Consider the following 7044-nt stretch of genomic DNA (forward strand, 5'->3'; position numbering starts at 1 on the left):
AGAAAAGGAAATGAAATAAATGGATAAGTGGCTGTGATTTAATGCTCCAATCTGATCTACAGGTCAAATTACCAAATTTCCCCTTAAAATCTCTTAAAAATGAGCTAAGTCCGAAATCTGTCCAGCAGAAATGTCGCGGCGCGACCCAATTCTCGCGGCGCGGCGTATAAAAGGAAAACAGACCCTTCTTAACTCAACTTCTGATCCAGATTTCCTTTGTTTGTCCCGTCGCGGCCCAGATCGTCGCGGCGCGGCATTAGCCTAAGCCTGAACAGTTTGACAACCTAAAACACATTTTGATTTCATTTGATTCGTAAACCTAAATCCCGCTTCTTACATTTGCCTAACCTTCAACAATAGTCTCACAAGACTTAAAGCTATCAAAGCCCATGTATAAACTTGTATGCGCACACATTATCAAGTATATATATATATATATATATATATATATATATATATATATACACACACATATATCTATATAATTACGCATAATTTAGCGAGTTACAAATGTACAAATGATTAAGTATGTACCTTTCAATATGTGCGGGAAAACGGGATGTTACAACTCTCCCCCACTTGAATCGGAGCGCGTCCTCGCGATCCAAGCCGCATGATAAGAAGAAAGATAAACCAACACAAACTCTTCGGGCTCCCAAGTAAACTCGGAACCCTTACTTCGACGCCATTGAACTTTAAAAGTCCTAACCTCTTTATGCCTCAACCTTTTGACCTTCTCATCAAGTATGGCAATCGATTCCTCGATATACTTTAATGGGACCCAAGATGAATAATCCACAAGACACTTACGGAGATGGGAGACATGAAATGTATTATGGATTCCCGCAAGCTCTTCGGGTAATTCCAAACGATACGCGACTTCACCAACACGAGCTAAAACCTTAAATGGTCCAATAAACCGATGAGCTAACTTTCCGCATTTTCGAAATCGAATAATACCTTTCCATGGCGAAACCTTAAGCATCACCATGTCACCTTCTTGGAATTTGATCGTTCGTCTACGTTTGTCGGCATACGACTTTTGCCTATCTTGAGCCTTTTTCAAATGCTCTCGAATCATATCAATCTTGCTATTTGTTTCTAAAACCAAATCGGTACTCCCGATTTCCTTTTGTCCTACTTAACCCCAACAAATCGGGGTTCGACATCTACGCCCATAACGCATCTCATATGGCGGCATCCCGATACTAGTATGATAACTATTATTGTACAAGAATTCCACCAAAGGCAAATGCTCATCCCAACTACCACCGAAATCAATAATGCAAGCACGTAACATATCTTCCAAAGTTTGATTCGTTAGTTCGGTTTGACCGTCCATTTGAGGATGATACGCCGTGCTTAATTTTAATTGCGTACCCATATCTTCATGAAATTTCTCCCAAAACCGAGATGTAAAACGGGTATCTCGATCCGAAATAATAGATATAGGAACTCCGTGTCGAGAGACAACTTTCTTGATAAATAACTTAGCCAAAGTCTCCGACGATATCGCTTCCTTAATGGGAAGAAATAAAGCACTCTTCGTCAATCGATCAACTATAACCCAAATCGAATCAAATTGGGTTCTCGCCGTTTTAGGTAACTTCGTGATGAAATCCATGGTAATGTGCTCCCATTTCCATTTCGGGATTTCTAACGGTTGTAACTTACCATACGGATTTTGGTGCTCGGCCTTAACTTGCAAACACGTGACGCATTGCTCAACATACTTCACAACATCACGTTTCATGCCCGGCCACCAATAATCTTTCCTTAAATCAAGATACATTTTCGTCGCGCCCGGATGAATGGAATATTTTGACTTATGTGCTTCATCGAGTAGCACTTTTCAGTAATCACCCATCTTAGGCACCCACACTCTTCCTTGAAAAGACAACAAACCACGCGAGCCCATAGTAATGAATTTCGATTACCCCACAATTCGCTCCGCATGCTTGTTGTGAACGTAAGCCTCTATTTGAATCACACCAAGTTTTTCAAGAAAATCGTTAGTAATAATCATACGTAACAATCCCAATCGTAACGCCAGGTGATGACTCTTTCGACTTAACGCATCCGCGACCACATTCGCCTTGCCCGGATGATAAAGTATTTCACAATCATAATCTTTCACCACATCCATCCACCTACATTGACGATAATTCAAATCTCGTTGATTAAAGAGGTGTTTCAAACTCTTATGATCCGAATAAATCGTACTCTTGACACCATACAAGTAATGGCACCAAATTTTCAACGCATGCACAACCGCCGCCAACTCAAGATCATGAGTCGGATATCTCGCCTCGTGTTCCTTTAATTGTCGCTTGGTATAAGCGATGACTTTACCTCTTTGCATTAGAACACACTCGAGTCCATTTAACGAGGCATCACAATAAACCGTCATGTCTTCCACTCCTTCCGGCAACACTAACACCGGAGCTTGACACAACTTCTCTTTTAACAATTGAAAAGCAACTTCTTGCTCATTCTCCCAATTAAATCTCGCGTTCTTCCTTGTCAACTTCGTTAATGAAGAAGTGATCTTGGAAAAGTCTTGAATAAATCGACGATAATAACCGGCCAATCCGAGAAAACTTCGGACCTCCGTAGGCGTAGTCGGTTGTCTCCAACTCTTCACCGTCTCTATCTTCCCCGGATCCACTTGAATGCCGTCTTTGTTCACAATGTGGCCAAGGAATTGAACTTCCCTTAGCCAAAATTCACATTTGGAGAACTTAGCATACAACTTCTCCCTTCGTAACGTCTTCAAAACTTCACGCAAATGGCGTTCATGTTCGTCCATACTTTTCGAGTAGACAAGTATGTCGTCAATGAACACAATTACCGACTTATCCAACATAGGTTGGCACACTCGGTTCATAAGATCCATGAATGCCGCCGGTGCATTCGTAAGACCAAAAGGCATAACTACAAACTCAAAATACCCATAACGCGTTCGAAAAGCCGTTTTCTCAATATCTTCCTCACGGACCCGCATTTGGTGATAGCCGGACCGTAGGTTAATCTTTGAGAAATACGCCGCACCTTGGAGTTGGTCAAACAAATCGTCAATCCTAGGCAATGGATAACGATTTTTGATCGTCACTTTATTCAACTCCCTATAGTCGATGCACATCCGCATACTACCATCCTTCTTTTTCATGAATAAAACCGGAGCGCCCCATGGCGAAGCACTCGGTCGAATAAAACCCTTTTCAATCTACTCTTGGGTTTGGTTTAACAACTCTTGCATTTCCGTCGGTGCTAAACGATAAGGAGTTTTAGCAATGGGAGTAGCTCCCGGAACCAACTCAATGCGAAATTCTACTTGTCTTTCCGCCGGAACACCCGGTAACTCGTCCGGAAAAACGTCTTCGAATTCACTAACCACCGAAATTTCACGAATGGGTGGTGGCTCATCACGAGTATCGACAACATGGGTAAGAAAAGCCATGCCACCACTAACAAGAAAACGACGTGCCCGTGCAAAAGAACATATCGGCACAAGTCTTCTTCGTTTATCGCCGTGAATAATTAACTCTCCCCACTTGGGGTCTTCACACGGATAAATTTCTCATGGCTTGCAATATCAGCTCTATTTCGATCGAGCCAATTCATACCAACAACGATATCGAAATCGCCCAAAGCCATCGGGATAAGATCAATCTTAAAGTTTTCGGCACCAAACACAACATCACAATTCTTACACACGTCAACCACTAGCACCATCTTGCCGTCCGCTATTTCGACTTCTACCGGACGACTTAACTTAGCTAACGGTCTATCAAGTTTAGGCACAAATTTTGGAGACACAAATGACAAATTTGCACCGCTATCAAATAAAATTCTTGCCGGATTAGAGTTAACCATAAAAGTACCTGAGACAACTTCGTTGGATTGTTTTTCTTCGTCATTGGTCATCAAGTAGTTGCGACCCCTAGCCATGCCCACTGCCTTCTTTAACTTCTTAGCATGATCATTATTCAAATCGGGACATTCCGGCCTCTTGTGCCCCTCTTTACCACAATTAAAGCAAGTGACTTTGGTCGACGTCTTGGTGCAATCATGGGCCATGTGCCCTCTTTGGTTACAATTATAACACGTGGGTCCGAAACCCCCGGAAGTACCCATCTTCACACTATTAACGCTCTCGGAGCCTTTCTTGTTCTTTTTATTTAAAAAATTCGAATGACTCGAACCTTCAAACTTTCTCTTTGAAAAAGTGAAATCACTCTTCCTTGGAACCTCCGGCTCAAAACCCCGAGCCAATTCAAATAACTCCTCAAAAGACTTAGCCATACCCCGACTAATCTTACCCTTTAACTCATTGTTCAAGGTACGGTAGAAATCTTTCATTAGCTTGTGATCATCACCAACATATTCCGGGCAAAAACGAGTCTTTGCCAAAAAGGTAGACTTGAGAGTAACCAAGTCCATTGAACCTTGTTGCAAATGATGTAACTCGTCCCGGATTCTATCAAGGTCGGAAGAAGTTCGGTATTCTTGGAAGAATTCCTTCTTAAACTCCTCCCATGTCAAGCTCATGCATTGCTCTTCACCATATAAATTGATTTTATCGTCCCACCACAACTTGCCTTCTTCACGTAACATGCTAGACCCATACCTCGTCTTCTTCTCGGGAGGACACTCTGCGGTACGGAACGCCCCCTCGATATCGGAAATCCAACAAGTGCTTTTCAATGGATCCCTCACCCCATTAAACATCGGAGGTTGAGTATCCTTGAAATTTTTGTAGTGGAAGTCCCGCCTTCCTTCACCTCCTTCACCACGAGGATAAATGTTTCTAGCGTCAAGAGCCTCATCGACGGTGGCCTTCATTCGTTCATTAATTAAATCGGTTATTTGCTCGTCAACCGATTCCTTGAAAACCTTTCTCATGCTAACAAGGAAGTCCTCCTTGTAGTTCTTCAAGATGGCCTCAACTTTGACCGCGAACTCGGGGTCCTCGCTTGTACCACCGATATCATTATCGTGTCCGTTTCTCGTCTTCATTCTATAAAACGGAAAAGGTTAAACCATGAACGAAAGGCATAACACGTAAGTATATACATGCGCACCACACTACTCCATCTTGCTCAACAATCGTCGTACATTACTCGTTTGACACGATTTGCACCCGTAACAACGGTAGCTAATCGTTGTTACGCGAGCACGTCGTATTAACTTGCTAGTACAACATCCGTCTTGCTTGATCATTGCTAAACACAACACAAAACAATTAGCACAAGGTTAGTTCACATAAACCAAAGCACTAACAATTTCCGATTAGACCCAAAGTCCTACAAGTCCCACATAAAGCGCTCACACAATAAAGTCTAAGTCTAGGCACCTATCTCAAGTCGCCTAAATCCCTTAGACCATGCTCTGATACCACTTGAAACAACCCAACCCGTATTCCATACGATAAATTTTTTTTTATATAATACACATTTACGCGCCAATTAAATATGTAAACCATTCCACAAGTTCCATTTAAACGTACATCAATTTAAATGTTTACAAAAGGCACGAAGGCCATTAATTAAGTTTTATACAAGTTTGACCCACTACAATGATAGTTTATAATCCAAACGACACTCGAGCACGGTTTGGGGCTAAACTACCCAAAACGTTAGGCCAAACTTCAAAAGCTATGCCAAAAGCACCCCCTGTCAACATAAACGGGAGACAACTAATCCAACCGTATGCCCTTACCCTTGTCCAAGCCGGAACCTATAAAATGATAAACAACGAGAGGGTAAGCAATGCTTAGTGAGTGCAACAATTATACATGCATATATATAACCTATCCATTTGCAATCACAACACAAAATACCTCATACGAACTTGTAACTCAAATAGCATGTCAACATACCCGTAACACTAACAAGTCGTACATTATCACACCACTTCATTAGCATATACTCAACTCAGTATATATATAATATGCTAAACAAAACAACAATCTCAATATGGTTAACCAATATCGCTATGGTGCTACCGGCTCGTGGTTCACACCATACGCTTTTGAGTCATACTCGTTTATAGTGTTACCGGCTCGTGGTTCACACTCGATGCGACCGGCTCGTGGTTCACATCTTAGTTTATAGTGCTACTGGCTCATGGTTCACACTCGATGCTACTGGCTCGTGGTTCACATCCTAACCCACACATGTTATGGCACTACCGGCTCGGTGGTTCATACCATAACATTCACAAATAAATACGCTATATACACATACGTATAATTACTCCACTCACCTTGTCACAAGGATGATGATTTAGCACTTCCGAGCTTCAACGCAATGTACCTAAATCATTAAGTGCACATTCAATTTCACAACTAGTGTGATTAACCACAATACTCCCACTTGAGCATTTAATGACCCAATTTGCATTAAATGACTTAACTACACACAACCGCCCATAAATGCCCAAGACTCGACTTTAATCACTAAGCCTAGTGAATTAAAGTCTACTAACTTCAATTAACACAAAAATTAGGGTAATCCATACCCATTTCATCTAATTAGGTCAACTAGTACATTTTGACCCATTTTATAATACTTAGACTCACAATCAAGTCAAACTTACTCATTTACACTTCTTTCATTAATCTTAAAGTGCATTAGTGACTAACAACACCATTTGACACTTTCAACCTCAAAACATAATGCCAAAACCCTAGATTGTGGCTATTAGGGTTTCATTACAACAACACAACCCAAATTCACCCATTTTACCCTCAAATGGGTCATATAAATCTCTAGTAACCAAAACCCTAGCCATTAACCAATTAAAACTTAAAACATAAAGTTAGAACTTACCAAGACTATCTTCTTGTAGCTAACAACAAGGAGAACAACTTTAATTCTTGCTCCTAGGTTTGATTCACAAATCTTCACCTTCAAATCTCAAGATTAAACTAAGTGGGTTTTGTGTTTTGGGAGAGAAATTGGAAAGAAAGGAGAAAAGGAAATGAAATAAATGGATAAGTGGTTGTGATTTAATGCTCCAATCTGATCTACAAGTCAAATT

This window comes from Rutidosis leptorrhynchoides, chromosome 10 (genome assembly GCF_046630445.1).
Source record: "Rutidosis leptorrhynchoides isolate AG116_Rl617_1_P2 chromosome 10, CSIRO_AGI_Rlap_v1, whole genome shotgun sequence".
In the NCBI taxonomy this organism is placed as follows: Eukaryota; Viridiplantae; Streptophyta; class Magnoliopsida; order Asterales; family Asteraceae; genus Rutidosis; species Rutidosis leptorrhynchoides.